Genomic DNA, 19,349 nt, shown 5'->3' on the forward strand with positions numbered 1-19,349 from the left:
AAATCCAGATGTGCTGTGTTGATGGAGCTACAGTGAAACAGGTGCTGCATTGATTCTGCAGCGACAAGACAGGTGCTGCATTAATCCTCCAACCACGGGACAGGTGCTGCATCGATTTTTCAGCTGCAGCATGTTGGTGGTTGGATTTAGCTCACACTTCCAATGGCCAGGGACTGGAGGTGGCACCCACCACTTGGCAAGTCAGGACTCTCAGCAGAAGAGCCCAGGCACTGATAGATGAAGCCTTTGATGACCCTGAGACTTCTCAACAGGAGGCAAGCTAAGTTTAAGCCTTAAGAGAGCCTTGGAAAGCAAGATGTAGGAAGCAAAGTCCAGTCCTTTCACTCCCAGGACTGAAGCAGCAAGCAACAGGCCAGCACAGCAAAATGACAGGAAGAGTGGCAGTCCCTCCTTTAGCATCCAGCTCCTCTTCCTGGAAGAATATCCTCAGACCAGATGTTTTCTAATTATGTGGTGTCAGAGGTCCAGTACTTACACCCATCTCTGTCTTTGAAGTAAGTAAACTTCAAAGAGAAGTCTTTGTAGTGCAGAAGACCATGCCTTTCCTGCCCTGGCCCCAGGCACACCTTGGGAGTTGGAGACTCCTTTGTGTATGGACAGACACAGCCCTAATCAGGTGCAAATGTCAGCTCCTCCCACACTCTAACTCCAGGAAGACCCATCAGGATAGGCAGGGCACACCTCAGCTCCCTTGGTGTGACTGTCTAGAGTGAATTCACAAACAGACCAACTGTCATGCTGACCTAGACATGTATTCCACAGCCAGGCAGAGGCACAGAATGGTTAAGCAAGAAAATGCCCCCTTTCTAAAAGTGACATTTTCAAACTTACAATTAAAAAACTTCACCAAAAGATTCACAGACCCCAAATTCCATATCTCTATCTGCTCCCACACTTAAAAGATATTTCAAGGCAATTCCCATGTTACCCTATGGGAGAGATAGTCCTTGGAATAGTGAAAACTGGATTTAGCAGTATTTCACTACCACGACAAGTAAAACACACCAGTACTTGTCCTACCTTTTAAATACACTGCACCCTGTCCGTGGGGCCAACTTGGACCTACCTTAGGGGTGAATGACATGTACTAAAAGGGAAAGTTTGGGCCTGGCAAGTGGGTGCAGTTGCCAGATCGACATGACAGTGTAAAACTGCACACACACCCTTCAATGGCAGGCCTGAAACTTGTTTGCAGGGCTGCTCATGTGGGTGGCACAAGCAATGCTACATGTCTACTGGTAGCATTCGATGTACAGACCCTGGGCACACATGGTGCATTATACTAGGGACTTACTAGTAAATCATATATGCCAATTATGGATAAACCAATCGCCCATAGATATTACACAGAGAACATATGCACTTTGGCACTGGTTAGCAGTGATAAAGTGTCCAGAGTCCTACAGCAAACCAAAAAAAGTCAGAAAAAATAGGAGGAAGAAGGCAAAACGTTTGGGAATAACCGTACAAAAATGGCCTGGTCCAACAACAGGCAGAGGGAGGAATGCTCTCATTTGGATCACATCCTTCCTTTTAAACAGAACAAATATCATCCATACTCATTTCTCATCTAAACCAGCATCTCCCTTGCCTTAAGGACCCTACATTGGTTACAGGTTGCCAGAAAATCCACTTTCAGGCTACTTTTTATCATCCACAAAGGATTACATAGGACAGGACCACTTTTCATCAGGAAGAAAATCACAAAATACATACAACAAAGAAACGTCTGCTCCAGTTTGCCGCAACACCACAAAATCCTAGCATACAAGAAAAAAAACATCAGTGGAAAATCTTTCTCTTTTCAAGCAGCCAAACTATGGGGGTCATTATGACCCTGGCGGACGGAGTAATTTGGGGAAAGGTACTACCAACAGGCTGGTGGTACCTTTTCCCAAATTATGACATTGGCGGTTTGGCTGAGCCAAACCGCCAATGTACCACTCTGTCCGCCAGGGTGGTAACAACCGCTGGGCTGGAGACCTCCCACCCTCGGGATTATGACCCCGCCTACCACCATGGTTGTCGTGGCAATCTTACCGCCACGAAAACCATGGGGGTAGGCACGGATAGGGGTCTCTCCCAGCCCCCTCCCCGGAGCCCTTCCCCACCCTCCCCCTCCTACTACCGACCCCCGACATCAACACACCCACACGCGCACACATACACATTCATACACACACACATACCCACATCTACCCATGCACGCACACATACATACCCACACCCCGCAACACACACTAACATACATTGTAGCACACACGCATTCACAACACACAACATACATGTACGCTCACATTCATTCATTCACACCTGCAAAACAGACACACACACACACCCCCACACACGCACACAAGACCCCCACCCCCTCTCCTGTCGGAGAACCTGACTTACCTGCTTGCAAGGGTCCTCTGCCAGGAGACAGGATGCAGCGCTACTGCCAGCAGCAGCGTCCGCCAGCAAAACACCGCCAGGCCGTATCATGGCTCTTCTGGCGGTATTCTGTCTACAGTCACACAGTGCTAATGGCGCAGTTGGCTTTCATTTTTTAATGTTGCTGTGGGGCATAACTCTGCAGCCAAGAACAGGTCAACACAGCACAGGCAGTGTTTTAAAAGGGGACAATGTCTCCTTTCCAGAGCTACCTTTCAGTAGTGAATCCCTTCTTGGGGATCGCACAGGGTATGCAATCCTCAAACAGGCATCCACTCTGCTTGACCACCTGGACTGATTATAGCGGGAGAGGTGGTGTGGCCAGGTGCCTGTAGTCTTCCGTGCCCTGACCATATCAGTTTTCTCCACCTTCCCGTTGAGGTGTTTGTCCTGAATCCACCCCACAGGGAAGAAAGCCCACTAAGCACCAGGGATGAAAACAGCAGAGCTTTTTTTGGAGGTCCTGTTTGGCACCGGCCTGTGTTCCCTCTAACTACAGCCATATGAACTTTTCTGTCTCCCCTGGTGGTAGATGAGGATGTTCACCCCTAAAGCACCCCACCCAAGGTGGCAGACATCCAGTTAGATATGAGGGAACAGTACTTATTTTTTGGGAGGGAGTGGTTCCCCCCAGCATGGGCCAGTACTCCCTTCAAAACCCAGCAGCAACAATCTTTCTGCCCCTGCAGATAGGGAGTTTCTACACCCATTCTGCCTCCCAGGGGAAGAAAGTTAAATTGGCACCAGGGAATGAAAATGACATTGCTTTTTGGGCAGGGAGAAGTCCCCCTGGGCCTGGGCCTGTACAACCCCCAACCCCTGGATATATGAGCCTGCCTGTTTTCACTGGGAGCAGAGTGGAGATATTTACTATAGTACTGGCTTGTTGGAAGGGAACAGCCACCCAGGCACGGGCCTTTTCTCTTTACCCCATCTCAGGCTAAATTAGTCTTTCTGCCCTCCCTTGGGGGGGTGCCACCCTCCAGGCATAGGTCCGTGGTCCCCCAAACCGCAGTCCCTATCAGTCTTTCTGTTCCCCCAGGAGGGGTTGGGGGTGGATAGGTTGTATTCACCAATGATATGGCCCCACCCCAGGGGAGAAAGCCCACAAGGAATGAAAATACCACTGTTTCTTTTGGGGGATCCATTCTTGCATTGTTTTTAGGACAAGTGTGGAAATGCTGGTAGGGAGGAATTTTGTGGATCCCTGCACATTCAAGACGTTTCTGTGCAGAAATGTCTGATTTTAGGCAAGGTTTGAGGTTTGCATTATGGGTAAGACACTTCAAGGGATCCAAGCAAGGCACACCACCTTAGACTCCTCTGGTTTGTTAGGTTTCCCTGATTGTGATCAAACCCAGGCCAAAAATCCATAGCTACACATTTTGGGGAAAAAAGGTTGATTTTGAGTCGTAACATTTGATCCGTCCATGGTCTGTTTTCAGACCTTTCCTGTCATGGGTGCTGAGCTGACCCACACAGGTGAGGCAACATTTTGTGGATCCCCACAGATTCCGGAACTTCCTCTTATCAAAACCATTTGAGGTTTGAGGGCATTGTGGGTAAGAAAATCATAAGTCGATCCATGCAAGACACCCCACCCTGGACTCCCCAGGTATCTAGTTTTCAAAAATGTCTGGGTTTGGTAGGTGTCCTTGGGTTGGGGCCAAGCCCAAAATACGCAGCTAACTGCACTGGAAAAAAGGACGGGTTTTGAGTAGAAATAATTGATCTGTCCTTGTTGCATACTGAGGCCCTTCCTGAGCCAAGTGGTGTACAGTTTTTATTGGGACAAGTGTGAGAATGACTGGTGGTAGGAAATGTTTGGGTCCCTGCAGATTCTGAACTTTCTCTCACAGAAAGGGAGGAAAATGCTTTTGCATATGCTCTAGGTTTGAAAAGCATTGTGGGTAAGAAAAGGTATGGGGAATCCACACAAAGCACACCACCCTGGACTCACCCGGGATTAAAAAAGGTTTGAGTTTAATAGGTTCTCCTGCATGGCAGCTGAGCACAGGCCCAAAATCTACAGCTACCCACATTGTAAAAAAAATAATAGTTGAAAACCTTGTTGCCAGTGAATATTTTTATTTACTTATTTTCATTAGCTTTTTATTTCAACCATTAGTTTCTTTAAGAAAACCCTTACAGATCCACAAAAATGACCCATTGTAAATTGAGAATTTTGTTTCCTTTTCAAAGATGTATAACTTTCACCTATGGATTTCATAACTGTTTCCACAACAAACCGCAAGTAGGTTGAAACCACAAAACCTAGGAAAAATGGGCTACCTCTTAGAAAAATTCTGTGGTAAAATATGTGTGCTTTTGATACAGCTCTGCTTGTTGCTGAAAGCTGGGTGGATGGTGATCTTGGCACAACAAAAACAACACACCTTTTATTGATGCCCTATTTATAAAATAAAACTTGCATTTTCTTGCACAGCACTATTCCCATTTTTACCCCAAAACATAAAATTAAACCAATGGTTTTTTTTCTCTTTTCCATCTAGGGGAGTCTACAAACCAGGAGTACCTTTAGAATCCCGAGGATGTTGGAAAATAAGGATGAAAACAATGTGGATAACTTATTGGGAAAACAGTTATGAAGGCGTAAGAGTGAAGTCATCCAAAAATAGAAACAAAGTGCTCAGCATTAGGGCTGGAAAACCCGCAGTAGTTAAGGGGTTAAATACACATCGAACAACAACACCATTTAACCTCTTTATAAAACAAGCACTAATTCTTTAATACTATTTGCTTCTAAATATTAGTAAAGTAAATTTAAAACCCCCAATCTGACTTAAAAAATAATTCAAAAGACCAAGATCCATATGGAAAATATAAATATACTATAATAAGTATTTTAATAAATACATAATGCAAAATAACCATTATTTAAAAAAATAAAACACTTTTCTACCTCCTGTAAAACTATACTCAAACAATAAAAATCATATGCATAGACTAATGATTATTAACCTGTGGCCCAGAGAGTTCAGGGGGACTGCTATGCCTATTCAGGGGGTCCATGACTACTTAGAAAATAAAATAATATGAACAGATTAATAAAATATACATAGATAAAGAAACAACGTGTAAAATTGAACATTTTAAAATGTTCTGTAAATGTGAACGAACTTGAAAGTGGAGGCTCAAAAAGTATCCTCAGATTGCTTTGTGGGAGCAGTGTTAGCGCATCAGACAGATTAAGTATGGATAATGAGTTGCCTAAATTTTATTTCCAAAAGCTCCGGGCTTTCCATTAAAAATGTGTTTTCTTTACTTGTCTCTGAAATAAAATGTTCCATTATTTGTGTATTGGCTTGATGAATATTAGTTTCAGTCTTTTTTGTGTATTGTTTTGCAGTTAAAGTCATAAGAAATGCCTCCTTGCTTCCAGTAATGACTCAGTGGGGTCCACAGATTCCAACATACATTCAAAAAGTTAAGAACCAGGGGAAATATACATTAAATAAACAATCATAAGATCAAACAAATTATAATTGCTAACTCAGCAAGATAAATAACTAAAACTTGACTTGGGGGGCATTTTAATATTCCAACTCCATACTTCACAACACTAGGGAATGTACTGGACTATGTAGGTGTCATATATACCAATGCCACTTTAAACTTAACCACATTGAGGTAAGTGTTGGACTTTAAAGGTGTTGGGAATTACTATTCCACGTCCAAACGTAACTACATTAGTTTTTGTTCTAGCTACCTGTTTTTGGTCTAGAGCCCGCCCCCCACGTCCCCAGCACCACCTTGCTGTCTCGTGCCCCTGACCCCCGCCCATGCTGCTGCTAGAGTGTTCGAGGCCCTCCTCCACCCGCAGGCATCCTCCTGCACCTCATCCCTGGTGTCTAGTGGGCTCTGGTAAGCTTCACTAGACCCGTGTGCTCTCTGCCGCTTTTTGCCGTATCTGTAAGTGTTTTTCCACTTTTCAGCGCCTTGCCTCCTTGCGCTCTTGCCCCCATTTGTGCCCCTTCTGATTGCTGTATTCCGATTGTATTTTGTGCCATTTATCGTATTTTGTGACTGTTTTTGACTTGTGCCTTACTTTTGTTATTGTGCCTTGTTTTCCTGGTTTTCGCCCCTTGTGTGCTCCCCCTTGCTGTTTTCTCCCTGCCGCTGCCTCCCCGCAGCCCGCCCCCCTCGCGCCCCCATTCGCCGCTCCCTCCCGCCTCCCGCCTCCCGCCTCCCAGCTGCTCCTCCCTTCCCCCTCCCTTCTTAATGGCTGGCGCTGCGCATCGCGAGTGAGCGACCTCTGACCTGTTTTTGGTCTAGAGCTCGCCCCCCACGTCCGCAGCACCATCTTGCTGTCTCGTGCCCCTGACCCCCGCCCACGCTGCTGCTAGCGTGTTCGAGGCCCTCCTCTACCCGCAGGCATCCTCCTGCGCCTCATCCCTGGTGTCTAGTGGGCTCTGGTAAGCTTCGCTAGACCCGTGTGCTCTCTGCCGCTTTTCGCCTTATCTGTAAGTGTTTTTCCACTTTTCAGCGCCTTGCCTCCTTGCGCTCTTGCCCCCATTTGTGCCCCTTCTGATTGCTGTATTCCGATTGTATTTTGTGCCATTTATCGTATTTTGTGACTGTTTTTGACGTGTGCCTTACTTTTGTTATTGTGCCTTGTTTTTCCTTGTTTTCGCCCCTTGTGCGCTCCCCCTTGCCGTTTTCTCCCTGGCGCTGCCTACCCGCGGCCTGCCCCCCTCGCGCCCCCATTCGCCTCTCCCTCCCGCCTCCCAGCTGCTCCTCCCTCCCACCTCCCTTCTTAATGGCTGGCGCTGCGCGTCGCGAGTGAGCGACCTCTGACCTGTTTTTGGTCTAGAGCTCGCCCCCTACGTCCGCAGCACCACCTTGCTGTCTCGTGCCCCTGACCCCCGCCCAAACTGCTGCTAGCGTGTTCGAGGCCCTCCTCAACCCACAGGCTTCCTCCTGCTCCTCATCCCTGGTGTCTAGTGGGCTCTGGAAAGCTTCGCTAGACCCGTGTGCTCTCTGCCGCTTTTCGCTGTATCTGTAAGTGTTTTTCCACTTTTCAGCGCCTTGCCTCCTTGCGCTCTTGCCCCCATTTGACCCCCTTCTGATTGCTGTATTCCGATTGTATTTTGTGCCATTTATCGTATTTTGTGACTGTTTTTGACTTGTGCCTTACTTTTGTTATTGTGCCTTGTTTTTCCTGGTTTGTGCCCCTTGTGCGCTCCCCCTTGCCGTTTTCTCCCTGCCGCTGCCTCCCCGCGGCCCGCCCCCCTCGTGCCCCGATTCGCCGCTCCCTCCCACCTCCCAGCTGCTCCTCCCTCCCCCCTCCCTTCTTAATGGCTGGCGCTGCGCGTCGCAAGTGAGCGACCTCAGACTTGTTTTTGGTCTAGAGCTCACCCCCCACGTCCGCAGCACCAACTTGCTGTCTCGTGCCCCTGACCCCCGCCCACGCTGCTGCTAGCGTGTTCGAGGCCCTCCTCCACCCGCAGGCATCCTCCTGCGCCTCATCCCTGGTGTCTAGTGGGCTCTGGTAAGCTTCGCTAGACCTGTGTGCTCTCTGCCGCTTTTCGCCGTATCTGTAAGTGTTTTTCCACTTTTCAGCGCCTTGCCTCCTTGCGCTCTTGCCCCCATTTGTGCCCCTTCTGATTGCTGTACTCCGATTGTATTTTGTGCCATTTATCGTATTTTGTGACTGTTTTTGACTTGTGCCTTACTTTTGTTATTTTGCCTTGTTTTTCCTGGTTTGCGCCCATTGTGCGCTCCCCCTTGCCGTTTTCCCCCTGCCGCTGCCTCCCCGCGGCCCCGCCCCCCTCGTGCCCCCATTTGCCGCTCCCTCCCGCCTCCCGCCTCCCAGCTGCTCCTCCCTCCCCCCTCCCTTCTTAATGGCTGGCGCTGCGTGTCACGAGTGAGCGACCTCTGACCAGTTTTTGGTCTAGAGCTCGTCCCCCACGTCTGCAGCACCACCTTGCTGTCTTGTGCCCCTGACCCCCGCCCACGCTGCTGCTAGTGTGTTCGAGGCCCTCCTCCACCCGCAGGCATCTTCCTGCGCCTCATCCCTGGTGTCTAGTGGGCTCTGGTAAGCTTCGCTAGACCCGTGTGCTCTCTGCCGCTTTTCGCCGTGTCTGTAAGTGTTTTTCCACTTTTCAGCGCCTTGCCTCCTTGCGCTCTTGCCCCCATTTGTGCCCCTTCTGATTGCTGTATTCCGATTGGATTTTGTGCCATTTATCGTATTTTGTGACTGTTTTTGACTTGTGCCTTACTTTTGTTCTTGTGCCTTGTTTTTCCTGGTTTTCGCCCCTTGTGCGCTCCCCCTTGCCGTTTTCTCCCTGCCGCTGCCTCCCCGCAGCCCCACCCCCCTCGCGCCCCCATTCGCAGCTCCCTCCCGCCTCCCGCCTCCTAGCTGCTCCTCCCACCCCCCTCCCTTCTTAATGGCTGGCGCTGTGCGTCGCGAGTGAGCGACCTCTGACCTGTTTTTGGTCTAGAGCTCGCCCCCCACGTCCGCAGCACCACCTTGCTGTCTCGTGGCCCTGACCCCCGCCCAAGCTGCTGCTAGCATGTTCGAGGCCCTCCTCCACCCGCAGGCAACCTCCTGTGCCTCATCCCTGTTGTCTAGTGGGCTCTTGTAAGCTTCGCTAGACCTGTGTGCTCTCTTCCTCTTTTCGCCGTATCTGTAAGTGTTTTTCCACTTTTCAGCGCCTTGCCTCCTTGCGCTCTTGCCCCCATTTGTGCCCCTTCTGATTGCTGTATTCCGATTGTATTTTGTGCCATTTATCGTATTTTGTGACTGTTTTGACTTGTGTCTTACTTTTGTTATTGTGCCTTGTTTTTCCTGGTTTTCGCCCCTTGTGCGCTCCCCCTTGCTGTTTTCTCACTGCCGCTGCCTCCCCGCGGCCCCGCCCCCTCGCGCCCCCATTCGCCACTCCCTCCCGCCTCCCGCCTCCCAGCTGCTCCTCCCTCCCCCCCCTGCCTTCTTAATGGCTGGCGCTGCGCGTCCGTGCCACTGGCGCACCAGAGGTGCGCCAGAGGCAAGCCCGTCTGCGGCCGGCCGCGCCTGGACCGCGCCCAGCACCACCCCCCCTGGTCCGCACGCCCCCCGCACCACCAGCCTTCGCTACTCGGCCAGCGAACTCCTCGCCCTTAACCCTGGCTCCGCCGCAGCCTGCTTCCAGGCCACTCCGAAGCACACCAAAGGACCCTTCTCCTGCCGCACATGCAACTTCACCTGCAACAGAACAACGAAGCCTGCAACAACCAACACCAACCACCTCTACTGCATCCTCCTCAACACACGATCCGCACGAAAGCACGCCATCGAGCTCTGGGACCTGCTCGACACCACCGCCCCAGACATAGCCTTCCTGACCGAAACCTGGTGGAACGACTCCTCGGCCCCAGACATCGCCATCCCTGACGGATACAAGATCACCAGAAGAGATCGCACCAACGGAATCGGTGGAGGAATAGCCATCGTCCACAAATCCACCCTCAAGATCCACACCCACACGGACGACACCCTCAAGACAGCCGAACACCTTCACTTCCAGATCCACACGGACCCCAACACTACCCTCAGAGGAACCCTCATATACCGACCTCCAGGACCAAGAGCCCCCTTCAGTGACACCATTTCTGACCTCGCAAGCACCCACGCCCTCGCCTCAACGGACTACATCCTCCTTGGAGACCTCAATTTCCACCTGGAGAACAACAACGACGCCAACACCGCATCACTGACCACCAACCTCTCCAACCTCGGACTCAGACAACTGGTCAACACACCCACCCACATCGCCGGTCACACCCTAGACCCACTCTTCACTGCAAGCAACCACATCTCCTTCAGCCACACCACCGAACTCCACTGGACCGACCACCACTGCGTCCACTTCACATTCAACAAAAACACCAAACACCACCGCACCCCACTACCGCCGCACCGCCGCTGGGGCAAAGTCACCGAAGACCAACTAACCAGCACCCTCGCCAAGAACCCGCCGTCCGACCCCACCGACCCGGACTCCGCCGCCATCAACCTCCAACAGTGGATCCTCAACTGCGCCAACACCCTCGCACCACTCAAGAGGCCCACCGTCAACCAAGAAAAGAAAAAAGCAGCCTGGTTCACAGACAAACTGATCACCTCCAAACGCACCTGCCAGAAACTCAAGAAAAAATGGCTTCTCGAGCGCACACCCAACAGCTTAGCAACCCACAAGGAAGCCACCCGCAAACACCACCAACTTATCCGACTCGCCAAACGCTCCCACTTCACAGAACGCCTAAACAACAACGCTCACGACAGCAAGGAGCTCTTCTGCATCGTGAAAGAGCTCTCCAACCCCAGCGCCAACGTCAACGACGTCCCACCATCCCAGAAACTCTGCGACGCGACGCACTCTCCACCTTTTTGACAACTCCTCCCACGCCGACCACCTCACCACCTGGACCCACGTAGATGACACCGAAACCCGAAAGACCATGAACTCCATCCACTCAGGATCCCCCTCGGACCCCTGCCCACACCACGTCTACAACAAAGCCGACTCCACCATCGCCCCCAACTTCGCAAGATCATCAACCTATCCTTCAACACCGCAACCTTTCCGGACAGCTGGAAGCACGCCGATATCCAAGCCCTCCTCAAGGAACCCAAGGCTGACCTCAACGACCTCAAAAACTTCTGCCCGATCTCCCTCCTCCCCTTCCCAGCGAAGGTCATCGAGAAGATCGTCAACGCCCAGCTCACCCACAACCTCGAAGACAACTCCATCCTAGACCCCTCCCAATCCGCATTCAGACGCAATCACAGCACCGAGACTGCACTCCTCGCCGCCACAGACGACATCAGACAGCAAATGGACAACGGCGAAACTTCAGCCCTCATCCTCCTGGACCTCTCCGCAGCCTTCGACACGGTCTGCCACCGCACCCTACTAACTCGTCTCCACGAAGCCGGAATACAAGACAAAGCCCTCAACTGGATCTCCTCTTTTCTCTCCGGCAGAACCCAGAGAGTCCGACTCTCACCCTTCCGCTCCGAAGCCACCAACCTCATCTGCGGCATCCCCCAAGGCTCCTCGCTAAGCACAACGCTGTTCAACGTCTACATGGCACCCCTCGCACAACTGGCCCGTCAGCACAACCTCAGCATCCTCTCTGACGACACCCAGCTCATCCTCTCCCTTACAAAAGATCCACACACCGCCAAAGCCAACCTCCACGAGGGACTGAAATCCATCGCCGAATGGATGAGAAACAGCCGCCTGAAATTAAACTCCGATAAGACAGAAGTTCTCATCCTCGGACGCTCCCCCTCTGCCTGGGACAACTCCTGGTGGCCCACCGTGCTGGGACCCCCACCTACTCCAGCCAACCACGCACGCAACCTCGGTTTCATCCCCGACTCCGCTCTCACCATGTCCAAACAGGTCAACGCAGTCTCCTCCTCCTGCTTCAACACCCTCCGCATGCTCCGTAGAATCTACAAGTGGATCCCAACGGAAACCAGAAAAACAGTGACCCAGGCCCTCGTCAGTAGCAGACTTGACTACGGCAACGCACTCTACACAGGCATCCCAGCAAAAGACATCCAATGACTCCAACGCATCCAGAACGCATCCGCCCGCCTGATCCTCGACATACCCCGCCGATGCCACATCTCCCACCACCTGAAGGACCTCCACTGGCTCCCCATGGACAAGAGGATCACCTTTAAACTTCTCACCCACGCGCACAAAGCACTGCACGACGCCGGACCCGCCTACCTGAACAACAGACTCAACTTCTACCCTCCCGCCAACTCCACTCTGCCAACCTCTCCCTCGCCATCGTTCCCCGAATTCAACGCAAGACCTCCGGCGGCAGATCCTTCTCCTACCTCGCCGCCAAGACCTGGAACTCACTCCGACCTCCCTGCGCCAGACCCAGGACCTCCTCACCTTCAGGAGACTCTTCAAGACATGGCTCTTCGACCGATAGCAGCTTCCCCCCCATCCCCCCCCCTCAGCGCCTTGAAACCCTAACGGGTACATAGCGCGCTTTATAAATTTAATGATTGATTGATTGAAAGTGCTGGATTTATGGGGGAGGTCTGATTTGCTAATTCTATTCCAAACCTAACCTCATTAAGGGAACTGCTGGATAATGGGGGGGGGGGGGGGGTCAGATTTACGTTTACTTGTCCAAACGTAACCACATTGGGGAAAGTGTGGGACTTTGAGACACTCAGATTTACTATTCAAATTCACCCACATTGGGGAAAGTGTTGGGCCGGAGGGGGGGGGTCATATTTTCACATTTAATATTTCAGCTCCAACCCCCACCAGACTTCAGGAGGGTGAATTTATTATTGCCACTCTATATTTAACCAGAGAAAGTGATGGACCCTGTAGGGTCAGATTTAAAATTTCCACTGCAAACCTAACCACAGTGAAGAAAGGGTCAATCTTTGGGGGTTCAGATGATTTATTCAAACTCCAAACCTAACTACATTGGGGAAATTGTTAGACTTTGGGAGGGTCAAATGTACTATTCTAACACAAAAGATAGTCATAATGAGGTAAAGTGTTAGACTTTTGGTGGGGGTCAGATTTACTACTTCAACTCCAAACTGTGTTGGACTTTGGGGGGGAATCAAATGTACCATACCTGTTCCAAACTTAAACACATTGAAGAAAGCACTGTACTTTGGAGGGGGCAGATTTACTATAACTCCAAACTTAACCACATTGGAGAAAGTGTTGCACCTTGGGGGTTCTGATATACTATTCCAACTGTAAACCTAACCGCATTGAGGTAAGTGTTGGACTTGAGGGGAGTCAAATTTACTACCCCGACTCCAAACGTAACCACATTAGACAAAGTGTATGACTCAGATGTACTATTCATCTCCAAACATATCCACATTGTGAAAAGTGTTAGACTTTGGGAGGGTTTATATTTACTATTACACCTCCAAACATAACAACACTGGGGAACATGTTGGATTGTGGTTGGGCTGAATGTACTACTCCCACTCGAAATTTAATCAAATCTGGAAAAGTGTTAGACTTTGGGGGGGCAAATATACTATTCTCACTTCAAAACTTAAACACATTGAGGAAAGCATTGGAATTTGACGAGGACAGATCTACTATTCATCACCAAACTTAACCATATTGGAGAAAGTGTTGGACTTTGGGGGTTCAGGTGTACTACTCCACCTCCAAACATAACCACATTTGGGAAGGTTTTGGACTTTGGGAGGGTCAAACATACTACTCCCACTCAAAATGTAATCATATTGGCAAAAGTGTTGGGCTTTGGGAGGTGGGAGTGTTCAGGTTTACTATTCTGACTCCAAACTTCACAGTAGGAAAAGCAGACTGTGAAAAGCACGACAGGCCTGGCCATGGGGACCCCTTTACTGCCCATGCCAAGTGCATGGCAGTGCAGGGGCCCCCATGCTGGCTGTCCGACCCTGGCGCAACCACCACGGTCGTAATTGTGAATGTCAGACCGCCACATTGGCAGCAGTTCGACCCCCACTGCAGCCGCCAGGGTTGTAATGAGGCCCATTGTGTCTCTTCATGAAATTGGCTGCATGTTTTATATTGTATAAATTTATAGTTGTGAGGGTCATATTGATTGCATATTTGATTATGGATCCCTATCTTGACGATCCTTGGTAGGAATGCCCCGCCTCAACTATTTAGGCTCTGAAATTTCAGCACCAGGTGCTGTAAGGCCACTTGTGCACTGTACAATTTGGTTGGCCTATGCAGATATGTTTTCCTTATTGTCTAACATAATCTACAGTGTCTATGTTTTGTGCCAGTCAAGTTCAGGAAATGACTCCAGAAACACAGACATCACAACACCTCAAGACCCAGAAAGTCTCTCCACCCCTCAGATTGTCTGTGGCTAGTCACTGAACCTTGAGTGCTTCCCGGGTCTCAATGCTGCTATATCCCAGCATAGTGTTGTTGTCCTATCAAAGCTGTCTTCTATGTTCAAGACCCTCATTCTACTGGCTCCTAGTCCACAGTTAGGATGCAAGATCCAAGGCCCAATATACACACCAGACCATGAGATACTTGTGTCTTTTTTCCTCCTACCACATCATACCTATGACTGTTGTGCTCCATACCTCTACAGCACCAGGCAATATTTAACACTAGGTTTTATTTGTTAAATAGGATCCAAGTTCGATCCACAACTTTAGTCAGACGCACAGTCCACAGACCACAGCTACAGGTTCACCAACATGCATGCACCCTTTGTCACTGCACCATGGTCAGCGTGTCACCTCCCAATTGCTGGATGCCCTGGGACCTTGCACTGGTCCCTCCAAGCGAGGACACTGTTTCCCTACTTTGGCTTCTGAATTATTCACAGGTTCAGTAAGCCAAAGTGAGCACAATACAGGATTCTCACACAGGATCCTCTCACAGCACCCCTGCATATACCACAAAAAACACTCCTGGTACAGCACTATCTGTCTTTTAGCAGGACACCACGCTCCAGTCCCAGTAGATCTCAGTAGGAGCATCTCAGGTAGAATCAGTCAGGTGCAGCATGAAAGCAGATGTAGCTACACTTAATTTTGAGCAGGTCTCCTCCAATCAACTATAATTTTATGCGCACCATCTGGGCAGAGGGGCAGAGACATAACTTTGCTCTGTGGTCTCCTGCTAAATTTTCAGGGTGAGAAGTGTGACCAGCACCCTGAAAATTACTATCCTTTCAAAATCTTATCAACATTCAAAGAAGAAAATTGCTATAGGTAGGACAATATTTTTTTTTTAATGTGGAGGCGGAAAAGTAGATGGAAGGGAGCAGATATATTTTTTGGAAAAGGTTTAGCTTATTTTTTAGGTGGTCATTACAACCCTGGCGGTCGGTGTTAAAGCGGAGGTAAGACCGCCAACAGGCCGGCGGTAAAAATTACGACCGTGGCGGAAAACGCCAACATAGACAGCCACTTTAACACTCCGACCGCCACGGCGCTACAAACAAACAGCGCAGCGGTCACCGCCAACAGACAGGCGGAGGACAAAGTACCGCCTACAGTATCACAACAGGCCAATCCGTCACCTTTTCCGGGGCGGATTCACTGCGGATAAAAACACGGCGGAAACAGGATTTTGAAGGGAAAACGCTCACCTCTACACACCCCACGAGGAACTAGGACACCATGGAGCCGGAACTCCAAATTCTCCCTGCGATTGTCTTCCTGCTCCTCTACCAGGAGCACGAACGCGGGTAGGGAAAAAACAGGGACACACACACACGCAACACCCCAACCCACACCCTCACCCACTACAACACACACACTAATACAGCATGATACATCACAGTTACAGGCAAAAATATATATATACACCATGCACAAAATATAGGCCCACACAAGATCTCCGACCATGACGGAGAGAACACTGCAGGGGAATCAGAGTGCAACAAAACAGGCACCTCAGGGGGAGGGAAAGGGGGGGCACCTCAGCCGGTTGAGTTCACAACACCAAATCCACGAGAGGGCCACATGCCCACTGTTCCATCCGGGGAGTGCAAAGCCACAGTCTCTCAAGTCTCTACAGTGGGTGGGTTGTCCACTGTTCCATCCTGGGTAGTGCAAAGCCACAGTCTCTCAAGTCTCTACAGTGGGAGGGTTGCCCACTGTTCAATCCTGGGAGTGCAAAGCCACAGTCTCTCAAGTCTCTACAGTGGGTGGGTTGCCCACTGTTCCATCCAGGGGAGTGCAAAGCCACAGTCTCTCAAGTCTCTACAGTGGGTGGGTTGCCCACTGTTCCATCCTGGGGAGTGCAAAGCCACAGTCTCTCAAGTGGATAACAGTCTCCACTGGTTCTGGAGGGGGAATGGTGCCCAAAGTGCTTCATCCTGCTAAGGACACAGGTAGTGGATGGATCTCTCCACTGGTTCTGGAGGGGGCATGGTGCCCAGAGTGCTTCATCCTGCTAAGGACAGAGGTAGTGGATGGATCTCTCCATTGGTTCTGGAGGGGGCATGGTGCCCAGAGTGCTTCATCCTGCTAAGGACAGAGGTAGTGGATGGATCTCTCCACTGGTTCTGGTGGGGGCATGGTGCCCAGAGTGCTTCATCCATCCAAGGACAGAGATAGTGGATGGATCTCTCCACTGGTTCTGGAGGGGGCATGTGTAGTGCTTTCCTCTTAGCTTGTTTCTAAGCACTAACATAACACAACAGAAATGCACTTCTGAGGTCAAAGAAGACTTTTATTGTTGTAATTCTTCCCCAACCACAATATTTATGAATGACGAATTAGTAGCTTTCAAGTCCGCGTTAATCTAACAAAATATATCAGTTTGCAATATACACAGCAGGTTATATTTATAAGATATTGAATGCAAAGCAAAACAAATACTTCACCGTGTGGGAATTATTTACAGCTTCATCTTTCTAAGGTCTGCAAGCTGATGACCCCTGTCAGCCGCGAGAAAGAGATTCATCTACCCACACGGGATTGCTGGCAGCTGGCACCAAGCTCCAGCACGAGGTCCGGCAGATTCGAATCTGACTCTCTGCAGCCTGTTACATTTGTTACAACGGTGTGCCCCCTCCTCTCAGACCTGGGAAACTGAGCAAGCCTTTTGGAGACTGGCCAGGTCTCCAAGACTACTCCTGTTCCCAAGCTCAAGTGAAGAGAAAAACACCCATGTACTCTCTCTTATCAGGTCTAGTCTACTGTGAGAACAAAACATCTTGGTTCATCTTGTTCAAAAACACAGCTTGGAAAAATACAGCTTGGATTCTCAACTGCAATGTCTAACTCCACGTTAAAGGCAATAGGCAGCTAACCTAGATATCAAATGCAATGTCATGTTAAAGGCAATAGGCAGCTAACCTAAATATCAAATGCAATGTCTAGTGTCATGTCAAAGCCAATAGGCAGCTGAGCTGAATACAAAATGCAATGTATAATATCATGTCAAAGCCCATAGGCAGCTGAGCTGAATACAAAATGCAATGTATAATATCATGTCAAAGCCAATAGGCAGCTGAGCTGAATATAAAATGTAATATCTGATATCATGTCAAAGCCAATAGGCAGAATATCTAATAGCATGTCAAAGTCAATAGGCAGCTAAACTGAATACATCATGTCAAAGTCAATAGGCATGCAATGTCAAAGCCAATAGGCGGCTAGACTGGATACAGCATGTCAAAGCCAATAGGCAGAATACAGAATGTAATGGCTAATGCAATGTCAAAGCCCATAGGCGGCTCAACTGAATACAGAAAGTAATGGCTAATGCCATGTCAAAGCCAATAGGCAGAATACAGAATGTAATGACTAATGCAATGTCAAAGCCCATAGGCGGCTAAACTGAATACAGAAAGCAATGGCTAATGCCATGTCAAAGCCCATAGGCGGCTAAACTGAACAAAACATACCATGTGCTACTGGTGAACATTGAGCAACTAATATGCGCAGTGGTGAAACACAAAGTCATTGGTCAAAACAAACTCCATCAAATGGCAGTACATTCCGCCCTTTGACCAATGAATTTTTGTTTCACATATCTCCTGTTTCAAACAAAAACAAAAAACATCAGCACACAAAAAAAACATTATCAGCAAGTCACATTTGAATGATCCCTGTAAAGCAATAGAAGTGAATTAACACATTGATTTCATAACTTTTCACATCAGATACATCTATACAGAAAAGACTGGGCAATTTTTATACTCTGAGTGAGTCTCTAATTCAACAGTGTTAGCAATTTGATGTGGCATGAGTTCTGCTCATGTAAAGGTGCACTGTCCACCTGAAAGGTTTTCTGGAAGGTAAGCAAAAGTCAGAGTTCCATACGAGAGGGAAAAAAAAAAAAAACACACAGCTTAGTTCCAGTGGAAGAATGCAATCAAACAAGTTGAACTTGAACTGAAGGCGCAGTTTGCGCAAAATGGATCCATGGTGCTGGCACTTTACTCAGCCAGGTTCAGGTTGGGGATTCGGTCCCTTCCCCGACCCCACGCGCACACACCGGAAGGGGGACCACACAGCACACTCAGGGACAGTGGCGAAACGTGGTAGGATCTGCAAAAGAAACAAGTATGACTTTTCTTGCAAATAACATTTTTCATTTAAACTGCACCCTTCCTCTTTCTTTCCCTGTTTTATAATCAGCAGGACGTTTTTGGGGCCCTTTGTTATATTCTCTGCAGGTTCTGGAGGGTCACTTGGGGCTTCAGCCCACACACCAGCACTGAGGTTTTTATCTGCTGCACCACAGCTTCCCTTTTCTTGCACTGTCAGAAGGGCTGGGGCAGACTCATTCTTTACCAAACCTCCATTCACTGCACTTTTGCCAATTTGGGCCATTCTGTCTCCAATTTGTATGAATGAATCAGATTCTTTTCTAGGTATCAGCATAATTTCGATTTTTCCTTGGTAATTTGCAGCAATCACTCTCCCTAAAACCTGATCAATTTGCCATTTCTGTTTTGGTAACTTTCCTCTCCCCAACTGCTCTGTGACTGCTTGCATGACAGATTGCTTTTGTGCGTGCTGCACAGTTTTTATCAAATCTAGGGGAATGTGCATCTCTCTCATCTCTGCCCACCTGTAAGTGGCTTTTTCTCTCAGCTGTTCACATTTCTGGGGCACCCACTTAGCCATCCCCACTAAGGCAGTATTCTGGGTGAACACTTCTCTCTCTGAATTTTTCTCATTAACATCTGCAAGGTAATTGAACCAGTTAGGTGCTAAAACATTAACAATGAACCAAAAATCAGCGTAAAAATGACACATCTCACGTAGCTCTTGCTTTAAAATCTGACACACATTATACAACTCCATTCCTTCTCTTGTGCCAGAAAACAACATTTCAGTCAATGAATCATTAGTAAAACAAACATGCTTTTTATCTTCAGTAGACACGAATTCAAATGGT

Source organism: Pleurodeles waltl, chromosome 3_1, assembly GCF_031143425.1.
Source record: "Pleurodeles waltl isolate 20211129_DDA chromosome 3_1, aPleWal1.hap1.20221129, whole genome shotgun sequence".
Classification (NCBI taxonomy): Eukaryota; Metazoa; Chordata; class Amphibia; order Caudata; family Salamandridae; genus Pleurodeles; species Pleurodeles waltl.